Source organism: Phalangium opilio, unplaced genomic scaffold, assembly GCF_054372755.1.
Source record: "Phalangium opilio isolate 3A_F unplaced genomic scaffold, DU_Popi_V2 ptg000329l_1, whole genome shotgun sequence".
NCBI lineage: Eukaryota > Metazoa > Arthropoda > Arachnida > Opiliones > Phalangiidae > Phalangium > Phalangium opilio.
Window position 1 is genome coordinate 11,499,876 of NW_028324226.1, and position 25,208 is coordinate 11,525,083.

At 47.0% G+C, this 25,208-nt stretch overlaps 8 non-coding genes across 8 annotated transcripts; all 8 read right to left on the reverse strand.

The window, feature by feature from the left end:
* Positions 1 to 18,529: 18,529 nt before the first annotated feature.
* TRNAD-GUC (transfer RNA aspartic acid (anticodon GUC)) lies at positions 18,530 to 18,602 on the reverse strand. The gene has a single exon. It is a non-coding gene; the product is annotated as a tRNA-Asp (tRNA).
* Positions 18,603 to 19,556: 954 nt separating this feature from the next.
* TRNAY-GUA (transfer RNA tyrosine (anticodon GUA)) lies at positions 19,557 to 19,629 on the reverse strand. The gene has a single exon. It is a non-coding gene; the product is annotated as a tRNA-Tyr (tRNA).
* A 515-nt stretch (positions 19,630 to 20,144) lies between these two features.
* Positions 20,145 to 20,217, reverse strand: TRNAY-GUA (transfer RNA tyrosine (anticodon GUA)). Its single transcript has one exon. It is a non-coding gene; the product is annotated as a tRNA-Tyr (tRNA).
* A 368-nt stretch (positions 20,218 to 20,585) lies between these two features.
* Positions 20,586 to 20,658, reverse strand: TRNAY-GUA (transfer RNA tyrosine (anticodon GUA)). Its single transcript has one exon. It is a non-coding gene; the product is annotated as a tRNA-Tyr (tRNA).
* Positions 20,659 to 21,173: 515 nt separating this feature from the next.
* TRNAY-GUA (transfer RNA tyrosine (anticodon GUA)) lies at positions 21,174 to 21,246 on the reverse strand. The gene has a single exon. It is a non-coding gene; the product is annotated as a tRNA-Tyr (tRNA).
* Positions 21,247 to 22,200: 954 nt separating this feature from the next.
* On the reverse strand, positions 22,201 to 22,273 carry TRNAD-GUC (transfer RNA aspartic acid (anticodon GUC)). Its single transcript has one exon. It is a non-coding gene; the product is annotated as a tRNA-Asp (tRNA).
* A 1,101-nt stretch (positions 22,274 to 23,374) lies between these two features.
* TRNAY-GUA (transfer RNA tyrosine (anticodon GUA)) lies at positions 23,375 to 23,447 on the reverse strand. Its single transcript has one exon. It is a non-coding gene; the product is annotated as a tRNA-Tyr (tRNA).
* A 954-nt stretch (positions 23,448 to 24,401) lies between these two features.
* On the reverse strand, positions 24,402 to 24,474 carry TRNAD-GUC (transfer RNA aspartic acid (anticodon GUC)). The gene has a single exon. It is a non-coding gene; the product is annotated as a tRNA-Asp (tRNA).
* Between the last annotated feature and the right edge of the window lie 734 nt (positions 24,475 to 25,208).

The following is a 25,208-nucleotide window of genomic DNA, read 5'->3' on the forward strand; positions in this document are numbered from 1 at the left end:
GGTTAGCGCGTTCGGCTGTTAACCAGTAGGTTGGTGGTTCGAGCCCATCCGGGAGCGGTGTTGTGAGGTCTCAGATGTGACGTAAAAAGTCAAGGTTTTTATACAATACCTGACGAGCATTTATTATTTGGGCTTCCGTGGCGCAATGATTAGCGCGTTCGGCTGTTAACCGAAAGGTTGGTGGTTCGAGCCCAACCGGGAGAATTGTTGTAGGGTCTCAGATGTAACGTAATAAGTCATAACTTATCCACAATACCTGACAACCATGTAATTTCTGAGCTTCCGTGGCTCAATGGTTAGCGCGTTCGGCTGTTAACCTAAAGGTTGGTGGTTCGAGCCCATCCGGGAGCGGTGTTGTGACGTCTCAGATGTAACGTAAAATGTCAGAGTTTTTCCAGAATACCTGACGAACATTTAATTTTTGGGCTTCCGAGGCGCAATTATTAGCGCGTTCAACTGTTAATCGAAAGGCTGGTGGTTCAAACCCACCCGGAAGAGGTGTTGTGGGGTCTCAGATGTAGCGTAAAAAGTCAAAACTTATCCACAATACGTGACAACCAGTTTATTTCTGAGCTTCCGTGGCTCAATGGTTAGCGCGTTCGGCTGTTAACCAATAGGTTGGTGGTTCGAGCCCACCCGGGAGCGGTGGTGTGGGATCTCAAATGTAACGTAGAAAGCCAAAGTTTTGCCACAATACCTGACGACCATTAAATTTTTGGGCTTCCTTGGCGCAATGGTTAGCGCGTTCGGCTGTTAAGCGAAAGGTTGGTGGTTCGAGCCCAACCGGAAGAGGTGTTATAGGGTCTCAGATGTAACGTAAAAAGTCATAACTTATCCACAATACCTGACAACCATTCAATTTCTGAGCTTCCGTGGCTCAAAGGTTAGCGCGTTCGGCTGTTAACCAATAGGTGTGTGGTTCGAGCCCATCCGGGAGCGGTGTTGTGAGGTGTCAGATGTAACGTAAAAAGTCAAGGTTTTTCCACAATACCTGACGAACATTTAATTTTTGGGCTTCCGTGGCGCAATTATTAGCGCGTTCAACTGTTAATCGAAAGGCTGGTGGTTCAAGCCCACCCGGAAGAGGTGTTGTGGGGTCTCAGATGTAACGTAATAAGTCATAACGTATCCACAATACCTGACAACCATTTAATTTCTGAGCTTCCGTGGCTCAATGGTTAGCGCGTTCGGCTGTTAACCAATAGGTTGGTGGTTCGAGCCCATCAGGGAGCGGTGTTTTGAGGTCTCAGATGTGACGTAAAAAGTCAAGGTTTTTACACAATACCTGACGAGCATTTAATATTTGGGCTTCCGTGGCGCAATGATTAGCGCGTTCAGCTGTTAATCGAAAGGTTGAAGGTTCGAGCCCACCCATGAGAGGTGTTGTGGGGTCTCAGATGTAGCGTAAAAGTCAAAACTTTTCCACAATACGTGACAACCATTTAATTTCTGAGCTTCCGTGGCTGAATGGTTAGCGCGTTCGGCTATTAACCAATAGGTTGGTGGTTCGAGCCCATCCGGGAGCGGTGTTGTGAGGTCTCAGATATAACGTAAAAAGTCAAGGTTTTTACACAATACCTGACGAGCATTAAATCTTTGGGCTTCCGTGGCGCAATGGTTAGCGCGTTCAGCTGTTAACCAATAGGTTAGTGGTTCGAGCCCACCCGGGAGCGGCGTTGTGGGATCTCAAACGTAACGTAGAAAGCCAAAGTTTTTCCACAATACCTGACGACCATTTAATTTTTGGGCTTCCGTGGCGCAATGGTTAGCGCGTTCGGCTGTTAACCAATAGGTTGGTGGTTCGAGCCCATCCGGGAGCGGTGTTGTGAGGTCTCAGATGTGACGTAAAAAGTCAAGGTTTTTCCACAATACCTGACGAACATTTAATTTTTGGGCTTCCTTGGCGCAATGGTTAGCGCGTTCGGCTGTTAACCGAAAGGTTGGTGGTTCGAGCCCAACCGGGAGAGGTGTTGTAGGGTCTCAGATGTAACGTAATAAGTCATAACATATCCACAATACCTGACAACCATTTAATTTCTGAGCTTCCGTGGCTCAATGGTTAGCGCGTTCGGCTGTTAACCTAAAGGTTGGTGGTTCGAGCCCATCCGGGAGCGGTGTTGTGACGTCTCAGATGTAACGTAAAATGTCAGAGTTTTTCCAGAATACCTGACGAACATTTAATTTTTGGGCTTCCGAGGCGCAATTATTAGCGCGTTCAACTGTTAATCGAACGGCTGGTGGTTCAAGCCCACCCGGAAGAGGTGTTGTGGGGTCTCAGATGTAGCGTAAAAAGTCAAAACTTATCCACAATACGTGACAACCAGTTTATTTCTGAGCTTCCGTGGCTCAATGGTTAGCGCGTTCGGCTGTTAACCAATAGGTGTGTGGTTCGAGCCCATCCGGGAGCGGTGTTGTGACGTCTCAGATGTGACGTAAAAAGTCAAGGTTTTTTCCACAACACCTGACGACCATTTAATTTTTGGGCTTCCGTGGCGCAATGGTTAGCGCGTTCGGCTGTTAACCAATAGGTTGGTGGTTCGAGCCCATCCGGGAGCGGTGTTGTGAGGTCTCAGATGTGACGTATAAAGTCAAGGTTTTTCCACAATACCTGACGAACCTTTAATTTTTGGGCTTCCTTGGCGCAATGGTTAGCGCGTTCGGCTGTTAACCGAAAGGTTGGTGGTTCGAGCCCAACCGGGAGAGGTGTTGTAGGGTCTCAGATGTAACGTAATAAATCATAACTTATCCACAATACCTGACAACCATTTAATTTCTGAGCTTCCGTGGCTCAATGGTTAGCGCGTTCGGCTGTTAACCAATAGGTTGGTGGTTCGAGCCCACCCGGGAGCGGTGGTGTGGGATCTCAAATGTAACGTAGAAAGCCAAAGTTTTGCCACAATACCTGACGACCCTTAAAATTTTTGGGCTTCCTTGGCGCAATGGTTAACGCGTTCGGCTGTTAAGCGAAAGGTTGGTGGTTCAAGCCCACCCGGAAGAGGTGTTGTGGGGTCTCAGATGTAGCGTAAAAAGTCAAAACTTATCCACAATACGTGACAACCAGTTTATTTCTGAGCTTCCGTGGCTCAATGGTTAGCGCGTTCGGCTGTTGACCAATAGGTTGGTGGTTCGAGCCCACCCGGGAGCGGTGGTGTGGGATCTCAAATGTAACGTAGAAAGCCAAAGTTTTACCACAATACCTGACGACCATTAAATTTTTGGGCTTCCTTGGCGCAATGGTTAGCGCGTTCGGCTGTTAACCGAAAGGTTGGTGGTTCGAGCCCAACCGGAAGAGGTGTTGTAGGGTCTCAGATGTAACGTAAAAAGTCATAACTTATCCACAATACCTGACAACCATTTAATTTCTGAGCTTCCGTGGCTCAAAGGTTAGCGCGTTCGGCTGTTAACCAATAGGTGTGTGGTTCGAGCCCATCCGGGAGCGGTGTTGTGACGTCTCAGATGTGACGTAAAAAGTCAAGGTTTTTTCCACAACACCTGACGACCATTTAATTTTTGGGCTTCCGTGGCGCAATGGTTAGCGCGTTCGACTGTTAACCAATAGGTTGGTGGTTCGAGCCCATCCGGGAGCGGTGTTGTGAGGTCTCAGATGTAACGTAAAATGTCAGAGTTTTTCCACAATACCTGACGAACATTTAATTTTTGGGGTTCCGTGGCGCAATTATTAGCGCGTTCAACTGTTAATCGAAAGGCTGGTGGTTCAAGCCCACCCGGAAGAGGTGTTGTGGGGTCTCAGATGTAGCGTAAAAAGTCAAAACTTATCCACAATACGTGACAACCATTTAATTTCTGAGCTTCCGTGGCTCAATGGTTAGCGCGTTCGGCTGTTAACCAATAGGTTGGTGGTTCGAGCCCACCCGGGAGCGGTGGTGTGGGATCTCAAATGTAACGTAGAAAGCCAAAGTTTTGCCACAATACCTGACGACCCTTAAAATTTTTGGGCTTCCTTGGCGCAATGGTTAGCGCGTTCGGCTGTTAAGCGAAAGGTTGGTGGTTCGAGCGCAACCGGAAGAGGTGTTATAGGGTCTCAGATGTAACGTAAAAAGTCATAACTTATCCACAATACCTGACAACCATTCAATTTCTGAGCTTCCGTGGCTCAAAGGTTAGCGCGTTCGGCTGTTAACCAATAGGTGTGTGGTTCGAGCCCATCCGGGAGCGGTGTTGTGGCGTCTCAGATGTCAAGGTTTTTTTCCACAACACCTGACGACCTTTTAATTTTTGGGCTTCCGTGGCGCAATGGTTAGCGCGTTCGGCTGTTAATCGAAAGGTTGAAGGTTCGAGCCCTCCCGGGAGAGTTGTTGTGGGGTCTCAGATGTAGCGTAAAAAGTCAAAACTTTTCCACAATACGTGACAACCATATAATTTCTGAGCTTCCGTGGCTCAATGGTTAGCGCGTTCGGCTGTTAACCAATAGGTTGGTGGTTCGAGCCCATCCGGGAGCGGTGTTGTGACGTCTCAGATGTAACGTAAAATGTCAGAGTTTTTCCACAATACCTGACGAACATTTAATTTTTGGGCTTCCGTGGCGCAATGATTAGCGCGTTCAGCTGTTAATCGAAAGGTTGAAGGTTCGAGCCCACCCGGGAGAGGTGTTGTGGGGTCTCAGATGTAGCGTAAAAAGTCAAAACTTTTCCACAATACGTGACAACCATTTAATTTCTGAGCTTCCGTGGGTCAATGGTTAGCGCGTTCGGTTGTTAACCAATAGGTTGGTGGTTCGAGCCCATCCGGGAGCGGTGTTGTGAGGTCTCAGATGTGACGTAAAAAGTCAAGGTTTTTCCACAATACCTGACGAACATTTAATTTTTGGGCTTCCGTGGCGCAATGATTAGCGCGTTCAGCTGTTAATCGAAAGGTTGAAGGTTCGAGCCCTCCCGGGAGAGTTGTTGTGGGGTCTCAGATGTAGCGTAAAAAGTCAAAACTTTTCCACAATACGTGACAACCATATAATTTCTGAGCTTCCGTGGCTCAATGGTTAGCGCGTTCGGCTGTTAACCAATAGGTTGGTGGTTCGAGCCCATCCGGGAGCGGTGTTGTGACGTCTCAGATGTAACGTAAAATGTCAGAGTTTTTCCACAATACCTGACGAACATTTAATTTTCGGGCTTCCGTGGCGCAATTATTAGCGCGTTCAACTGTTAATCGAAAGGCTGGTGGTTCGAGCCCACCCGGAAGAGGTGTTGTGGGGTCTCAGATGTAGTGTAAAAAGTCAAAACTTATCCACAATACGTGACAACCATTTAATTTCTGAGCTTCCGTGGCTCATTGGTTAGCGCGTTCGGCTGTTAACCAATATTTTGGTGGTTCGAGCCCACCCGGAAGCGGTGGTGTGGGATCTCAAATGTAACGTAGAAAGCAAAAGTTTTGCCACAACACCTGACGACCATTTAATTTTTGGGCTGCCGTGGCGCAATGATTAGCGCGTTCAGCTGTTAATCGAAAGGTTGAAGGTTCGAGCCCACCCGGGAGAGGTATTGTGGGGTCTCAGATGTAGCGTAAAAAGTCAAAACTTTTCCACAATACGTGACAACCATATAATTTCTGAGCTTCCGTGGCTCAATGGTTAGCGCGTTCGGCTGTTAACCAATAGGTTGGTGGTTCGAGCCCATCCGGGAGCGGTGTTGTGACGTCTCAGATGTAACGTAAAATGTCAGAGTTTTTCCACAATACCTGACGAACATTTAATTTTTGGGCTTCCGTGGCGCAATGATTAGCGCGTTCAGCTGTTAATCGAAAGGTTGAAGGTTCGAGCCCACCCGGGAGAGGTGTTGTGGGGTCTCAGATGTAGCGTAAAAAGTCAAAACTTTTCCACAATACGTGACAACCATTTAATTTCTGAGCTTCCGTGGCTCAATGGTTAGCGCGTTCGGCTGTTAACCAATAGGTTGGTGGCTCGAGCTCATCCGGGAGCGGTGTTGTGAGGTCTCAGATGTGACGTAAAAAGTCAAGGTTTTTCCACAATACCTGACGAACATTTAATTTTTGGGCTTCCTTGGCGCAACGGTTAGCGCGTTCGGCTGTTAACCGAAAGGTTGGTGGTTCGAGCCCAACCGGGAGAGGTGTTGTAGGGTCTCAGATGTAACGTAATAAGTCATTACTTATCCACAATACCTGACAACCATTTAATTTCTGAGCTTCCGTGGCTCAATGGTTAGCGCGTTCGGCTGTTAACCAATAGGTTGGTGGTTCGAGCCCATCCGGGAGCGGTGTTGTGAGGTCTCAGATGTGACGTAAAAAGTCAAGGTTTTTCCACAATACCTGACGACCATTTAATTGTTGGGCTTCCGTGGCGCAATGGTCAGCGCGTTCAGCTGTTAACCGAAAGGTTGGTGGTTCGAGCCCATCCGGGAGCGGTGTTGTGACGTCTCAGATGTAACGTAAAATGTCAGAGTTTTTCCACAATACCTGACGAACATTTAATTATCGGGCTTCAGTGGCGCAATTATTAGCGCGTTCAACTGTTAATCGAAAGGCTGGTGGTTCGAGCCCACCCGGAAGAGGTGTTGTGGGGTCTCAGATGTAGTGTAAAAAGTCAAAACTTATCCACAATACGTGACAACCATTTAATTTCTGAGCTTCCGTGGCTCATTGGTTAGCGCGTTCGGCTGTTAACCAATATTTTGGTGGTTCGAGCCCACCCGGAAGCGGTGGTGTGGGATCTCAAATGTAACGTAGAAAGCAAAAGTTTTGCCACAACACCTGACGACCATTTAATTTTTGGGCTTCCGTGGCGCAATGATTAGCGCGTTCAGCTGTTAATCGAAAGGTTGAAGGTTCGAGCCCACCCGGGAGAGGTATTGTGGGGTCTCAGATGTAGCGTAAAAAGTCAAAAATTTTTCCACAATACGTGACAACCATTTAATTTCTGAGCTTCAGTGGCTCAATGGTTAGCGCATTCGGCTGTTAACCAATAGGTTGGTGGTTCGAGCCCATCCGGGAGCGGTGTTGTGACGTCTCAAATGTAACATAAAATGTCAGAGTTTTTCCACAATACCTGACGAACATTGAATTTTTGGGCTTCCGTGGCGCAATGGTTAGCGCGTTCAGCTGTTAATCGAAAGGTTGGTGGTTCAAGCCCACCATCGAGAGGTGTTGTGGGGTCTCAGATGTAGCGTAAAAAGTCAAAACTTTTCCACAATACGTGACAACCATTTAATTTCTGAGCTTCCGTGGCTCAATGGTTAGCGTGTTCGGCTGTTAACCAATAGGTTGGTGGTTCGAGCCCATCCGGGAGCGGTGTTGTGAGGTCTCAGATGTGACGTAAAAAGTCAAGGTTTTTACACAATACCTGACGAGCATTTAACTTTTGGGCTTCCGTGGCTCAATGGTTAGCGCGTTCGGCTGTTAACCAATAGGTTGGTGGTTCGAGCCCATCCGGGAGCGGTGTTGTGAGGTCTCAGATGTGACGTAAAAAGTCAAGGTTTTTACACAATACCTGACGAGCATTTAAGTTTTGGGCTTCCGTGGCTCAATGGTTAGCGCGTTCGGCTGTTAACCAATAGGTTGGTGGTTCGAGCCCATCCGGGAGCGGTGTTGTGACGTCTCAGATGTGACGTAAAAAGTCAAGGTTTTTTCCACAACACCTGACGACCATTTAATTTTTGGGCTTCCGTGGCGCAATGGTTAGCGCGTTCGGCTGTTAACCAATAGGTTGGTGGTTCGAGCCCATCCGGGAGCGGTGTTGTGAGGTCTCAGATGTAACGTAAAATGTCAGAGTTTTTCCACAATACCTGACGAACATTTAATTTTTGGGCTTCCGTGGCGCAATGATTAGCGCGTTCAGCTGTTAATCGAAAGGTTGAAGGTTCGAGCCCACCAGGGAGAGTTGTTGTGGGGTCTCACATGTAGCGTAAAAAGTCAAAACTTTTCCACAATACGTGACAACCATTTAATTTCTGAGCTTCCGTGGCTCAATGGTTAGCGCGTTCGGCTGTTAACCAATAGGTTGGTGGTTCGAGCCCATCCGGGAGCGGTGTTGTGAGGTCTCAGATGTAACGCAAAATGTCAGAGTTTTTCCACAATACCTGACGAACATTTAATTTTTGAGCCTCCGTGGCGCAATGATTAGCGCGTTCAGCTGTTAATCGAAAGGTTGAAGGTTCGAGCCCACCCGGGAGAGGTGTTGTGGGGTCTCAGATGTAGCGTAAAAAGTCAAAACTTTTCCACAATACGTGACAACCATTTAATTTCTGAGCTTCCGTGGCTCAATGGTTAGCGCGTTCGGCTGTTAACCAATAGGTTGGTGGTTCGAGCCCATCCGGGAGCGGTGTTGTGAGGTCTCAGATGTGACGTAAAAAGTCAAGGTTTTTACACAATACCTGACGAGCATTTAACTTTTGGGCTTCCGTGGCTCAATGGTTAGCGCGTTCGGCTGTTAACCAATAGGTTGGTGGTTCGAGCCCATCCGGGAGCGGTGTTGTGACGTCTCAGATGTGACGTAAAAAGTCAAGGTTTTTTCCACAACACCTGACGACCATTTAATTTTTGGGCTTCCGTGGCGCAATGGTTAGCGCGTTCGGCTGTTAACCAATAGGTTGGTGGTTCGAGCCCATCCGGGAGCGGTGTTGTGAGGTCTCAGATGTAACGTAAAATGTCAGAGTTTTTCCACAATACCTGACGAACATATAATTTTTGGGCTTCCGTGGCGCAATGATTAGCGCGTTCAGCTGTTAATCGAAAGGTTGAAGGTTCGAGCCCACCAGGGAGAGTTGTTGTGGGGTCTCACATGTAGCGTAAAAAGTCAAAACTTTTCCACAATACGTGACAACCATTTAATTTCTGAGCTTCCGTGGCTCAATGGTTAGCGCGTTCGGCTGTTAACCAATAGGTTGGTGGTTCGAGCCCATCCGGGAGCGGTGTTGTGAGGTCTCAGATGTAACGTAAAATGTCAGAGTTTTTCCACAATACCTGACGAACATTTAATTTTTGGGCTTCCGTAGCGCAATGATTAGCGCGTTCAGCTGTTAATCGAAAGGTTGAAGGTTCGAGCCCACCCGGGAGAGGTATTGTGGGGTCTCAGATGTAGCGTAAAAAGTCAAAACTTTTCCACAATACGTGACAACCATCTAATTTCTGAGCTTCCGTGGCTCAATGGTTAGCGCGTTCGGCTGTTAACCAATAGGTTGGTGGTTCGAGCCCATCCGGGAGCGGTGTTGTGACGTCTCAGATGTGACGTAAAAAGTCAAGGTTTTTCCACAATACCTGACGACCATTTAATTTTTGGGCTTCCGTGGCGCAATGGTTAGCGCGTTCAGCTGTTAATCGAAAGGTTGGTGGTTCGAGCCAAACCGGGAGAGGTGTTGTAGGGTCTCAGATGTAACGTAATAAGTCATTACTTATCCACAATACCTGACAACCATTTAATTTCTGAGCTTCCGTGGCTCAATGGTTAGCGCGTTCGGCTGTTAACCAATAGGTTGGTGGTTCGAGTCCATCCGGGAGCGGTGTTGTGAGGTCTCAGATGTAACGTAAAATGTCAGAGTTTTTCCACAATACCTGACGAACATTTAATTTTTGGGCTTCCGTGGCGCAATGATTAGCGCGTTCAGCTGTTAATCGAAAGGTTGAAGGTTCGAGCCCACCCGGGAGAGGTGTTGTGGGGTCTCAGATGTAGCGTAAAAAGTCAAAACTTTTCCACAATACGTGACAACCATTTAATTTCTGAGCTTCCGTGGCTCAATGGTTAGCGCGTGCGGCTGTTAACCAATAGGTTGGTGGCTCGAGCTCATCCGGGAGCGGTGTTGTGAGGTCTCAGATGTGACGTAAAAAGTCAAGGTTTTTCCACAATACCTGACGACCATTTATTTTTTGGGCTTCCTTGGCGCAATGGTTAGCGCGTTCGGCTGTTAACCGAAAGGTTGGTGGTTCGAGCCCAACCGGGAGAGGTGTTGTAGGGTCTCAGATGTAGCGTAAAAAGTCAAAACTTTTCCACAAAACGTGACAACCATTTAATTTCTGAGCTTCCGTGGCTCAATGGTTAGCGCGTTCGGCTGTTAACCAATAGGTTGGTGGCTCGAGCTCATCCGGGAGCGGTGTTGTGAGGTCTCAGATGTGACGTAAAAAGTCAAGTTTTTTACACAATACCTGACGAGCATTTAAATTTTGGGCTTCCGTGGCTCAATGGTTAGCGCGTTCGGCTGTTAACCAATAGGTTGGTGGTTCGAGCCCATCCGGGAGCGGTGTTGTGACGTCTCAGATGTGACGTAAAAAGTCAAGGTTTTTTCCACAACACCTGACGACCATTTAATTTTTGGGCTTCCGTGGCGCAATGGTTAGCGCGTTAGGCTGTTAACCAATAGGTTGGTGGTTCGAGCCCATCCGGGAGCGGTGTTGTGAGGTCTCAGATGTAACGTAAAATGTCAGAGTTTTTCCACAATACCTGACGAACATTTAATTTTTGAGCTTCCGTGGCGCAATGATTAGCGCGTTCAGCTGTTAATCGAAAGGTTGAAGGTTCGAGCCCACCCGGGAGAGGTGTTGTGGGGTCTCAGATGTAGCGTAAAAAGTCAAAACTTTTCCACAATACGTGACAACCATTTAATTTCTGAGCTTCCGTGGCTCAATGGTTAGCGCGTTCGGCTGTTAACCAATAGGTTGGTGGTTCGAGCCCATCCGGGAGCGGTGTTGTGAGGTCTCAGATGTGACGTAAAAAGTCAAGGTTTTTACACAATACCTGACGAGCATTTAACTTTTGGGCTTCCGTGGCTCAATGGTTAGCGCGTTCGGCTGTTAACCAATAGGTTGGTGGTTCGAGCCCATCCGGGAGCGGTGTTGTGACGTCTCAGATGTGACGTAAAAAGTCAAGGTTTTTTCCACAACACCTGACGACCATTTAATTTTTGGGCTTCCGTGGCGCAATGGTTAGCGCGTTCGGCTGTTAACCAATAGGTTGGTGGTTCGAGCCCATCCGGGAGCGGTGTTGTGACGTCTCAGATGTGACGTAAAAAGTCAAGGTTTTTCCACAATACCTGACGACCATTTAATTTTTGGGCTTCCGTGGCGCAATGGTTAGCGCGTTCAGCTGTTAATCGAAAGGCTGGTGGTTCGAGCCAAACCGGGAGAGGTGTTGTAGGGTCTCAGATGTAACGTAATAAGTCATTACTTATCCACAATACCTGACAACCATTTAATTTCTGAGCTTCCGTGGCTCAATGGTTAGCGCGTTCGGCTGTTAACCAATAGGTTGGTGGCTCGAGCTCATCCGGGAGCGGTGTTGTGAGGTCTCAGATGTGACGTAAAAAGTCAAGGTTTTTCCACAATACCTGACGACCATTTATTTTTCGGGCTTCCTTGGCGTAATGGTTAGCGCGTTCGGCTGTTAACCGAAAGGTTGGTGGTTCGAGCCCAACCGGGAGAGGTGTTGTAGGGTCTCAGATGTAGCGTAAAAAGTCAAAACTTTTCCACAATACGTGACAACCATTTAATTTCTGAGCTTCCGTGGCTCAATGGTTAGCGCGTTCGGCTGTTAACCAATAGGTTGGTGGCTCGAGCTCATCCGGGAGCGGTGTTGTGAGGTCTCAGATGTGACGTAAAAAGTCAAGGTTTTTCCACAATACCTGACGAACATTTAATTTTTGGGCTTCCTTGGCGCAATGGTTAGCGCGTTCGGCTGTTAACCAATAGGTTGGTGGTTTGAGCCCACCCGGGAGCGGTGATGTGGGATCTCAAACAATTTCAAAATCGACGTTTCACGGCCAAAGAAGCATACTTTGAGTATTTCTTCACTATTTTCAAATATGTTCACTGAAACCATTATTTTTATACTTTTTGCTTTAATTCAAGCAAATGTAACGATATTCAATCAAAAAACTGTTAAAATTCAATTTTTCAATAAGAAATCGTTGTCACGGATTTTGTATCTTGAAGAAGAAAAACATGCGATTTTTTCGGTACACTTTTGAATGCATTTTTTTCTGGAGAAATGTTTGACCGAATTCAGCTTAATTCCCTATAAAACACTCATTGAAAGTGATTTCATCTCGATTGAACAATAATTAAAAATTTACCTCGATTTTTAACAACATTTTCAAAATCGACGTTTCACGGCCAAAGAAGCAAACTTTGAGTATTTCTTCACTATTTTCAAATATATTCATTGAAACCATTATTTTTATACTTTTTGCTTTAATTCAAGCAATGTAACGATATTCATTCAAAAAACTGTTAAAATTCAATTTTCAATAAGAAATCGTATTCACGGATTTTGTGTCTTGAAGAAAAAAAACCTGCGATTTTTTCGGTACTTTTTTGAATGCATTTTTTTCTGGAGAAATTTTTGACCGAATTCAGCTTAATTCCCTATAAAACACTCATTAAAAGTGATTTCATCTCGATTGAACAATAATTAAAAATTTACCTCGATTTTTAACAACATTTTCAAAATCGACGTAACTCTGCCTAAGAAAAACATTTTGAGTATTTGTTCACTATTTTCAAATATAACCACTGAAACCATTATTTTTGTAATTTTTGCGTTAATTCAAGCAAATGTAACGATATTCATTCAACAAACTGTTAAAATTCAATTTTAAACAAGAAATCGTTGTCACGGATTTTGTATCTTGAAGAAAAAAAACATGCGATTTTTTCGGTACACTTTTAAATGCATTTTATTCTGGAGAAATGTTTGACCGAATTCAGCTTAATTCCCTATAAAACACTCATTGAAAGCGATTTCATCTCGATTGAACAATAATTAAAAATTTACCTCGATTTTTAATAACATTTTCAAAATCGACGTTTCACGGCCAAAGAAGCATACTTTGAGTAATTCTTCACTATTTTCAAATATGTTCACTGAAACTATTATTTTTATACTTTTTGCTTTAATTAGTCATAACTTATCCACAATACCTGACAAACATTTAATTTCTGAGCGTCCGTGGCTCAATGGTTAGCGCGTTCGGCTGTTAACCAGTAGGTTGGTGGTTCGAGCCCATCCGGGAGCGGTGTTGTGAGGTCTCAGATGTGACGTAAAAAGTCAAGGTTTTTATACAATACCTGACGAGCATTTATTATTTGGGCTTCCGTGGCGCAATGATTAGCGCGTTCAGCTGTTAATCGAAAGGTTGAAGGTTCGAGCCCACCCATGAGAGGTGTTGTGGGGTCTCAGATGTAGCGTAAAAGTCAAAACTTTTCCACAATACGTGACAACCATTTAATTTCTGAGCTTCCGTGGCTGAATGGTTAGCGCGTTCGGCTATTAACCAATAGGTTGGTGGTTCGAGCCCATCCGGGAGCGGTGTTGTGACGTCTCAGATGTAACGTAAAATGTCAGAGTTTTTCCAGAATACCTGACGAACATTTTATTTTTGGGCTTCCTTGGCGCAATGGTTAGCGCGTTCGGCTGTTAACCGAAAGGTTGGTGGTTCGAGCCCAACCGGGAGAATTGTTGTAGGGTCTCAGATGTAACGTAATAAGTCATAACTTATCCACAATACCTGACAACCATGTAATTTCTGAGCTTCCGTGGCTCAATGGTTAGCGCGTTCGGCTGTTAACCTAAAGGTTGGTGGTTCGAGCCCATCCGGGAGCGGTGTTGTGACGTCTCAGATGTAACGTAAAATGTCAGAGTTTTTCCAGAATACCTGACGAACATTTAATTTTTGGGCTTCCGAGGCGCAATTATTAGCGCGTTCAACTGTTAATCGAAAGGCTGGTGGTTCAAGCCCACCCGGAAGAGGTGTTGTGGGGTCTCAGATGTAGCGTAAAAAGTCAAAACTTATCCACAATACGTGACAACCAGTTTATTTCTGAGCTTCCGTGGCTCAATGGTTAGCGCGTTCGGCTGTTAACCAATAGGTTGGTGGTTCGAGCCCACCCGGGAGCGGTGGTGTGGGATCTCAAATGTAACGTAGAAAGCCAAAGTTTTGCCACAATACCTGACGACCATTAAATTTTTGGGCTTCCTTGGCGCAATGGTTAGCGCGTTCGGCTGTTAACCGAAAGGTTGGTGGTTCGAGCCCAACCGGAAGAGGTGTTGTAGGGTCTCAGATGTAACGTAAAAAGTCATAACTTATCCACAATACCTGACAACCATTCAATTTCTGAGCTTCCGTGGCTCAAAGGTTAGCGCGTTCGGCTGTTAACCAATAGGTGTGTGGTTCGAGCCCATCCGGGAGCGGTGTTGTGAGGTGTCAGATGTGACGTAAAAAGTCAAGGTTTTTCCACAATACCTGACGAACATTTAATTTTTGGGCTTCCTTGGCGCAATGGTTAGCGCGTTCGGCTGTTAACCGAAAGGTTGGTGGTTCGAGCCCAACCGGGAGAGGTGTTGTAGGGTCTCAGATGTAACGTAATAAGTCATAACGTATCCACAATACCTGACAACCATTTAATTTCTGAGCTTCCGTGGCTCAATGGTTAGCGCGTTCGGCTGTTAACCAATAGGTTGGTGGTTCGAGCCCATCAGGGAGCGGTGTTTTGAGGTCTCAGATGTGACGTAAAAAGTCAAGGTTTTTACACAATACCTGACGAGCATTTAATATTTGGGCTTCCGTGGCGCAATGATTAGCGCGTTCAGCTGTTAATCGAAAGGTTGAAGGTTCGAGCCCACCCATGAGAGGTGTTGTGGGGTCTCAGATGTAGCGTAAAAGTCAAAACTTTTCCACAATACGTGACAACCATTTAATTTCTGAGCTTCCGTGGCTGAATGGTTAGCGCGTTCGGCTATTAACCAATAGGTTGGTGGTTCGAGCCCATCCGGGAGCGGTGTTGTGAGGTCTCAGATATAACGTAAAAAGTCAGGTTTTTACACAATACCTGACGAGCATTAAATCTTTGGGCTTCCGTGGCGCAATGGTTAGCGCGTTCAGCTGTTAACCAATAGGTTAGTGGTTCGAGCCCACCCGGGAGCGGCGTTGTGGGATCTCAAACGTAACGTAGAAAGCCAAAGTTTTTCCACAATACCTGACGACCATTTAATTTTTGGGCTTCCGTGGCGCAATGGTTAGCGCGTTCGGCTGTTAACCAATAGGTTGGTGGTTCGAGCCCATCCGGGAGCGGTGTTGTGAGGTCTCAGATGTGACGTAAAAAGTCAAGGTTTTTCCACAATACCTGACGAACATTTAATTTTTGGGCTTCCTTGGCGCAATGGTTAGCGCGTTCGGCTGTTAACCGAAAGGTTGGTGGTTCGAGCCCAACCGGGAGAGGTGTTGTAGGGTCTCAGATGTAACGTAATAAGTCATAACTTATCCACAATACCTGACAACCATTTAATTTCTGAGCTTCCGTGGCTCAATGGTTAGCGCGTTCGGCTGTTAACCTAAAGGTTGGTGGTTCGAGCCCATCCGGGAGCGGTGTTGTGACGTCTCAGATGTAACGTAAAATGTCAGAGTTTTTCCAGAATACCTGACGAACATTTAATTTTTGGGCTTCCGAGGCGCAATTATTAGCGCGTTCAACTGTTAATCGAAAGGCTGGTGGTTCAAGCCCACCCGGAAGAGGTGTTGTGGGGTCTCAGATGTAGCGTAAAAAGTCAAAACTTATCCACAATACGTGACAACCAGTTTATTTCTGAGCTTCCGTGGCTCAATGGTTAGCGCGTTCGGCTGTTAACCAATAGGTGTGTGGTTCGAGCCCATCCGGGAGCGGTGTTGTGACGTCTCAGATGTGACGTAAAAAGTCAAGGTTTTTTCCACAACACCTGACGACCATTTAATTTTTGGGCTTCCGTGGCGCAATGGTTAGCGCGTTCGGCTGTTAACCAATAGGTTGGTGGTTCGAGCCCATCCGGGAGCGGTGTTGTGAGGTCTCAGATGTGACGTATAAAGTCAAGGTTTTTCCACAATACCTGACGAACCTTTAATTTTTGGGCTTCCTTGGCGCAATGGTTAGCGCGTTCGGCTGTTAACCGAAAGGTTGGTGGTTCGAGCCCAACCGGGAGAGGTGTTGTAGGGTCTCAGATGTAACGTAATAAGTCATAACTTATCCACAATACCTGACAACCATTTAATTTCTGAGCTTCCGTGGCTCAATGGTTAGCGCGTTCGGCTGTTAACCAATAGGTTGGTGGTTCGAGCCCACCCGGGAGCGGTGGTGTGGGATCTCAAATGTAACGTAGAAAGCCAAAGTTTTGCCACAATACCTGACGACCCTTAAAATTTTTGGGCTTCCTTGGCGCAATGGTTAGCGCGTTCGGCTGTTAAGCGAAAGGTTGGTGGTTCAAGCCCACCCGGAAGAGGTGTTGTGGGGTCTCAGATGTAGCGTAAAAAGTCAAAACTTATCCACAATACGTGACAACCAGTTTATTTCTGAGCTTCCGTGGCTCAATGGTTAGCGCGTTCGGCTGTTAACCAATAGGTTGGTGGTTCGAGCCCACCCGGGAGCGGTGGTGTGGGATCTCAAATGTAACGTAGAAAGCCAAAGTTTTACCACAATACCTGACGACCATTAAATTTTTGGGCTTCCTTGGCGCAATGGTTAGCGCGTTCGGCTGTTAACCGAAAGGTTGGTGGTTCGAGCCCAACCGGAAGAGGTGTTGTAGGGTCTCAGATGTAACGTAAAAAGTCATAACTTATCCACAATACCTGACAACCATTTAATTTCTGAGCTTCCGTGGCTCAAAGGTTAGCGCGTTCGGCTGTTAACCAATAGGTGTGTGGTTCGAGCCCATCCGGGAGCGGTGTTGTGACGTCTCAGATGTGACGTAAAAGTCAAGGTTTTTTCCACAACACCTGACGACCATTTAATTTTTGGGCTTCCGTGGCGCAATGGTTAGCGCGTTCGGCTGTTAACCAATAGGTTGGTGGTTCGAGCCCATCCGGGAGCGGTGTTGTGAGGTCTCAGATGTAACGTAAAATGTCAGAGTTTTTCCACAATACCTGACGAACATTTAATTTTTGGGCTTCCGTGGCGCAATTATTAGCGCGTTCAACTGTTAATCGAAAGGCTGGTGGTTCAAGCCCACCCGGAAGAGGTGTTGTGGGGTCTCAGATGTAGCGTAAAAAGTCAAAACTTATCCACAATACGTGACAACCATTTAATTTCTGAGCTTCCGTGGCTCAATGGTTAGCGCGTTCGGCTGTTAACCAATAGGTTGGTGGTTCGAGCCCACCCGGGAGCGGTGGTGTGGGATCTCAAATGTAACGTAGAAAGCCAAAGTTTTGCCACAATACCTGACGACCCTTAAAATTTTTGGGCTTCCTTGGCGCAATGGTTAGCGCGTTCGGCTGTTAAGCGAAAGGTTGGTGGTTCGAGCGCAACCGGAAGAGGTGTTATAGGGTCTCAGATGTAACGTAAAAAGTCATAACTTATCCACAATACCTGACAACCATTCAATTTCTGAGCTTCCGTGGCTCAAAGGTTAGCGCGTTCGGCTGTTAACCAATAGGTGTGTGGTTCGAGCCCATCCGGGAGCGGTGTTGTGGCGTCTCAGATGTCAAGGTTTTTTCCACAACACCTGACGACCTTTTAATTTTTGGGCTTCCGTGGCGCAATGGTTAGCGCGTTCGGCTGTTAACCAATAGGTTGGTGGTTTGAGCCCATCCGGGAGCGGTGTTGTGAGGTCTCAGATGTAACGTAAAATGTCAGAGTTTTTCCACAATACCTGACGAACATTTAATTTTTGGGTTTCCGTGGCGCAATGATTAGAGCGTTCAGCTGTTAACCGAAAGGTTGGTGGCTCGAGCCCATCCGGGAGCGGTGTTGTGACGTCTCAGATGTAACGAAAAATGTCAGAGTTTTTCCACAATACCTGACGAACATTTAATTTTTGGGCTTCCGTGGCGCAATTATTAGCGCGTTCAACTGTTAATCGAAAGGCTGGTGGTTCAAGCCCACCCGGAAGAGGTGTTGTGGGGTCTCAGATGTAGCGTAAAAAGTCAAAACGTTTCCACAATATGTGACAACCATTTAAATTCTAAGCTTCCGTCAGGTGCTAAGGAACAACCTTGACTTGTTACGTCACATCTGAGACCTCACAACACCGCTCCCAGATGGGCTTGAACCACCAACCTATTGGTTAACAGCCGAACGCGCTAACCCTTGCGCCACGGAAGCCCAACAATTAAATGTTCGTCGGTATTGTGGAAAAACTCTGACATTTTACGTCACATCTGAGACCTCACAACACCGCTCCCGGATGGGCTCGAACAACAAACCTATTGGTTAACAGCCGAACGCGCTAACCATTGAGCCACGGAAGCTCAGAAATTAAATGGTTGTCAGGTATTGTGGATAAGTTATGACTTATTACGTTACATCTGAGACCCTACAACAACTCTCCCGGTTGGGCTCAAACCACCAACCTTTCGGTTAACAGCCGAACGCGCTAACCATTGGGCCAAGGAAGCCCAAAAATTAAATGGTCGTCAGGTATTGTGGAAAAACCTTGACTTTTTACGTCGCATCTGAGACCTCACAATACCGCTCCCGAATGGGCTCGTACCACCAACCTATTGGTTAACAGCCGAACGCGCTAACCATTGAGCCACGGAAGCTCAGAAATTAAATGGTCGTCACGTATTGTGGAAAAACTTTGGCTTTCTGCGTTACATTTGAGATCCCACAACATCGCTCCCGGGTGGTCTCGAACCACCAACCTTTCGATTGACAGATGAACGCGCTAACCATTGCGCCAAGGAAGCCCAAAAATTAAATGGTCGTCAGGTATTGTGGAAAAACTTGGCTTTCTACGTTACATTTGAGATCCCACAACACCGCTCCCGGGTGGGCTCGAACCAACAACCTATTGGTTAACAGCCGAACGTGCTAACCATTGCGCCACGGAAGCCCAAAAATTAAATGGTCGTCAGGTAATGTAGAAAAACTTTGGCTTTCTACGCTACATTTGAGATCCCACAACACCGCTCCCGGGTGGGCTCGAACCGCCAACCTATTGGTTAACAGCTGAACGCGCTAACCATTGCGCCACGGAAGCCCAAAAATTAAGTGATCGTCAGGTATTGTGTAAAAACCTTGACTTTTTACGTCACATCTGAGACCTCACAACACCGCTCCCGGATGGGCTCGAACCACCAACCTAATGGTTAATTGCCGAACGCGCTAACCATTGCGCCGCGGAAGCCCAAAAGTTAAATGCTCGTCAGGTATTGTGTAAAAAGCTTGACTTTTTACGTCACATCTGAGACCTCACAACACCGCTCCCGGATGAGCTCGAACCACCAACCTATTGGTTAACAGCCGAACGCGCTAACCATTGCGCCACGGAAGCCCAAGAATTAAATGGTCATCAGGTATTGTGGAAAAACTTTGGCTTTCTACGTTACATTTGAGATCCCACAACACCGCTCCCGGGTGGGCTCGAACCACCAACCTATTTTTTAACAGCCGAACGCGCTAACCATTGAGCCACGGATCCTCAGAAATTAAATGGTTGTCACGTATTGTGGAAACGTTTTGACTTTTTACGCTACATCTGAGACCCCACAACACCTCTCCCGGGTGAGCTCAAACTTTCAACCTTTCGATTAACAGCTGAACGCGCTAATCATTGCACCACGGAGCCCAAAAATTAAATGGTCGTCAGGTATTGTGGAAAATCTTTGGCTTTCTACGTTACATTTGAGATCCCACAACACCGCTCCCGGGTGGGCTCGAACCACCAACCTATTGGTTTACAGCCGAACGCGCTAACCATTGCGCCACGGAAGCCCAAAAACTAAATGGTCGTCAGGTATTGTGGAAAAACTTTGGCTTTCTACGTTACATTTGAGATCCCACAACACCGCCCCCGGGTGGGCTCGAACCACCAACCTAGTGGTTAACAGCTGAACGCGCTAACCATTGCGCCACGGAAGCCCAAAAATTAAATGCTCGTCAGGTATTGTGTAAAAACCTTGACTTTTTACGTCACATCTGAGACCTCACAACACCGCTCCCGGATGGGCTCGAACCACCAACCTATTTTTTAACAGCCGAACGCGCTAACCATTGAGCCACGGAACCTCAGAAATGAAATGGCTGTCACGTATTGTGGATAAGTTATGACATATTACGTTACATCTGAGACCCTACAACACCTCTCCCGGTTGGGCTCGAACCACCAACCTTTCGGTTAACAGCCGAACGCGCTAACCATTGCACCAAGGAAGCCCAAAAATTAAATGGTCGTCAGGTATTGTGGAAAATCTTTGGCTTTCTACGTTACATTTGAGATCCCTCAACACCGCTCCCGGGTGGGCTCGAACCACAAACCTATTGGTTTACAGCCGAACGCGCTAACCATTGCGCCACGGAAGCCCAAGAATTAAATGGTCGTCAGGTATTGTGGAAAAACTTTGGCTTTCTACGTTACATTTGAGATCCCACAACACCGCTCTCGGGTGGGCTCGAACCACCAACCTATTTTTTAACAGCCGAACGTGCTAACAATTGAGCCACGGATCCTCAGAAATTAAATGGTTGTCACGTATTGTGGAAACGTTTTGACTTTTTACGCTACATCTGAGACCCCACAACACCTCTCCCGGTTGGGCTCGAACAACCAACCTACTGGTTAACAGCCGAACGCGCTAACCATTGCGCCACGGAAGCCCAAGAATTAAATGGTCGTCAGGTATTGTGGAAAAACTTTGGCTTTCTACGTTACATTTGAGATCCCACAACACCGCTCCCGGGTGGGCTCGAACCACCAACCTATTGGTTTACAGCCGAACGCGCTAACCATTGCGCCACGGAAGCCCAAAAACTAAATGGTCGTCAGGTATTGTGGAAAAACTTTGGCTTTCTACGTTACATTTGAGATCCCACAACACCGCCCCCGGGTGGGCTCGAACCACCAACCTAGTGGTTAACAGCTGAACGCGCTAACCATTGCGCCACGGAAGCCCAAAAATTAAATGCTCGTCAGGTATTGTGTAAAAACCTTGACTTTTTACGTCACATCTGAGACCTCACAACACCGCTCCCGGATGGGCTCGAACCACCAACCTATTTTTTAACAGCCGAACGCGCTAACCATTGAGCCACGGAACCTCAGAAATGAAATGGCTGTCACGTATTGTGGATAAGTTATGACATATTACGTTACATCTGAGACCCTACAACACCTCTCCCGGTTGGGCTCGAACCACCAACCTTTCGGTTAACAGCCGAACGCGCTAACCATTGCACCAAGGAAGCCCAAAAATTAAATGGTCGTCAGGTATTGTGGAAAATCTTTGGCTTTCTACGTTACATTTGAGATCCCTCAACACCGCTCCCGGGTGGGCTCGAACCACAAACCTATTGGTTTACAGCCGAACGCGCTAACCATTGCGCCACGGAAGCCCAAGAATTAAATGGTCGTCAGGTATTGTGGAAAAACTTTGGCTTTCTACGTTACATTTGAGATCCCACAACACCGCTCTCGGGTGGGCTCGAACCACCAACCTATTTTTTAACAGCCGAACGTGCTAACCATTGAGCCACGGATCCTCAGAAATTAAATGGTTGTCACGTATTGTGGAAACGTTTTGACTTTTTACGCTACATCTGAGACCCCACAACACCTCTCCCGGGTGAGCTCGAACTTTCAACCTTTCGATTAACAGCTGAACGCGCTAATCATTGCACCACGGAGCCCAAAAATTAAATGGTCGTCAGGTATTGTGGAAAATCTTTGGCTTTCTACGTTACATTTGAGATCCCACAACACCGCTCCCGGGTGGCTCGAAACACCAACCTATTGGTTTACAGCCGAACGCGCTAACCATTGCGCCACGGAAGCCCAAAAACTAAATGGTCGTCAGGTATTGTGGAAAAACTTTGGCTTTTTACGTCACATCTGAGACCTCACAACACCGCTCCCGGATGGGCTCGAACCACAAACCTATTGGTTAACAGCCGAACGCGCTAACCATTGAGCCACGGAAGCTCAGAAATTAAATGGTTGTCAGGTATTGTGGATAAGTTATGACTTATTACGTTACATCTGAGACCCTACAACAACTCTCCCGGTTGGGCTCAAACCACCAACCTTTCGGTTAACAGCCGAACGCGCTAACCATTGGGCCAAGGAAGCCCAAAAATTAAATGGTCGTCAGGTATTGTGGAAAAACCTTGACTTTTTACGTCGCATCTGAGACCTCACAACACCGCTCCCGAATGGGCTCGTACCACCAACCTATTGGTTAACAGCCGAACGCGCTAACCATTGAGCCACGGAAGCTCAGAAATTAAATGGTCGTCACGTATTGTGGAAAAACTTTGGCTTTCTGCGTTACATTTGAGATCCCACAACATCGCTCCCGGGTGGTCTCGAACCACCAACCTTTCGATTGACAGATGAACGCGCTAACCATTGCGCCAAGGAAGCCCAAAAATTAAATGGTCGTCAGGTATTGTGGAAAAACTTGGCTTTCTACGTTACATTCGAGATCCCACAACACCGCTCCCGGGTGAGCTTGAACCATCAACCTTTCGGTTAACAGCCGAACGCGCTAACCATTGCGCCACGGAAGCCCAAAAATTAAATGGTCGTCAGGTATTGTGGAAAAACTTTGGCTTTCTACGTTACATTTGAGATCCCACAACACCGCTCCCGGGTGGGCTCGAACCAACAACCTATTGGTTAACAGCCGAACGCGCTAACCATTGCGCCACGGAAGCCCAAGAATTAAATGGTCATCAGGTATTGTGGAAAAACTTTGGCTTTCTACGTTACATTTGAGATCCCACAACACCGCTCCCGGGTGGGCTCGAACCACCAACCTATTTTTTAACAGCCGAACGCGCTAACCATTGAGCCACGGATCCTCAGAAATTAAATGGTGGTCACGTATTGTGGAAACGTTTTGACTTTTTACGCTACATCTGAGACCCCACAACACCTCTCCCGGGTGAGCTCGAACTTTCAACCTTTCGATTAACAGCTGAACGCGCTAATCATTGCACCACGGAGCCCAAAAATTAAATGGTCGTCAGGTATTGTGGAAAATCTTTGGCTTTCTACGTTACATTTGAGATCCCACAACACCGCCCCCGGGTGGGCTCGAACCACCAACCTAGTGGTTAACAGCTGAACGCGCTAACCATTGCGCCACGGAAGCCCAAAAATTAAATGCTCGTCAGGTATTGTGTAAAAACCTTGACTTTTTACGTCACATCTGAGACCTCACAACACCGCTCCCGGATGGGCTCGAACCACCAACCTATTTTTTAACAGCCGAACGCGCTAACCATTGAGCCACGGAACCTCAGAAATGAAATGGATGTCACGTATTGTGGATAAGTTATGACATATTACGTTACATCTGAGACCCTACAACACCTCTCCCGGTTGGGCTCGAACCACCAACCTTTCGGTTAACAGCCGAACGCGCTAACCATTGCACCAAGGAAGCCCAAAAATTAAATGGTCGTCAGGTATTGTGGAAAATCTTTGGCTTTCTACGTTACATTTGAGATCCCGCAACACCGCTCCCGGGTGGGCTCGAACCACAAACCTATTGGTTTACAGCCGAACGCGCTAACCATTGCGCCACGGAAGCCCAAGAATTAAATGGTCGTCAGGTATTGTGGAAAAACTTTGGCTTTCTACGTTACATTTGAGATCCCACAACACCGCTCCCGGGTGGGCTCGAACCACCAACCTATTTTTTAACAGCCGAACGTGCTAACCATTGAGCCACGGATCCTCAGAAATTAAATGGTTGTCACGTATTGTGGAAACGTTTTGACTTTTTACGCTACATCTGAGACCCCACAACACCTCTCCCGGGTGAGCTCGAACTTTCAACCTTTCGATTAACAGCTGAACGCGCTAATCATTGCACCACGGAGCCCAAAAATTAAATGGTCGTCAGGTATTGTGGAAAATCTTTGGCTTTCTACGTTACATTTGAGATCCCACAACACCGCTCCCGGGTGGCTCGAAACACCAACCTATTGGTTTACAGCCGAACGCGCTAACCATTGCGCCACGGAAGCCCAAAAACTAAATGGTCGTCAGGTATTGTGGAAAAACTTTGGCTTTTTACGTCACATCTGAGACCTCACAACACCGCTCCCGGATGGGCTCGAACCACAAACCTATTGGTTAACAGCCGAACGCGCTAACCATTGAGCCACGGAAGCTCAGAAATTAAATGGTTGTCAGGTATTGTGGATAAGTTATGACTTATTACGTTACATCTGAGACCCTACAACAACTCTCCCGGTTGGGCTCAAACCACCAACCTTTCGGTTAACAGCCGAACGCGCTAACCATTGGGCCAAGGAAGCCCAAAAATTAAATGGTCGTCAGGTATTGTGGAAAAACCTTGACTTTTTACGTCGCATCTGAGACCTCACAACACCGCTCCCGAATGGGCTCGTACCACCAACCTATTGGTTAACAGCCGAACGCGCTAACCATTGAGCCACGGAAGCTCAGAAATTAAATGGTCGCCACGTATTGTGGAAAAACTTTGGCTTTCTGCGTTACATTTGAGATCCCACAACATCGCTCCCGGGTGGTCTCGAACCACCAACCTTTCGATTGACAGATGAACGCGCTAACCATTGCGCCAAGGAAGCCCAAAAATTAAATGGTCGTCAGGTATTGTGGAAAAACTTGGCTTTCTACGTTACATTCGAGATCCCACAACACCGCTCCCGGGTGGGCTTGAACCATCAACCTTTCGGTTAACAGCCGAACGCGCTAACCATTGCGCCACGGAAGCCCAAAAATTAAATGGTCGTCAGGTATTGTGGAAAAACTTTGGCTTTCTACGTTACATTTGAGATCCCACAACACCGCTCCCGGGTGGGCTCGAACCAACAACCTATTGGTTAACAGCCGAACGTGCTAACCATTGCGCCACGGAAGCCCAAAAATTAAATGGTCGTCAGGTAATGTAGAAAAACTTTGGCTTTCTACGCTACATTTGAGATCCCACAACACCGCTCCCGGGTGGGCTCGAACCGCCAACCTATTGGTTAACAGCTGAACGCGCTAACCATTGCGCCACGGAAGCCCAAAAATTAAATGATCGTCAGGTATTGTGTAAAAACCTTGACTTTTTACGTCACATCTGAGACCTCACAACACCGCTCCCGGATGGGCTCGAACCACCAACCTATTGGTTAACAGCCGAACGCGCTAACCATTGCGCCGCGGAAGCCCAAAAGTTAAATGCTCGTCAGGTATTGTGTAAAAAGCTTGACTTTTTACGTCACATCTGAGACCTCACAACACCGCTCCCGGATGAGCTCGAACCACCAACCTATTGGTTAACAGCCGAACGCGCTAACCATTGCGCCACGGAAGC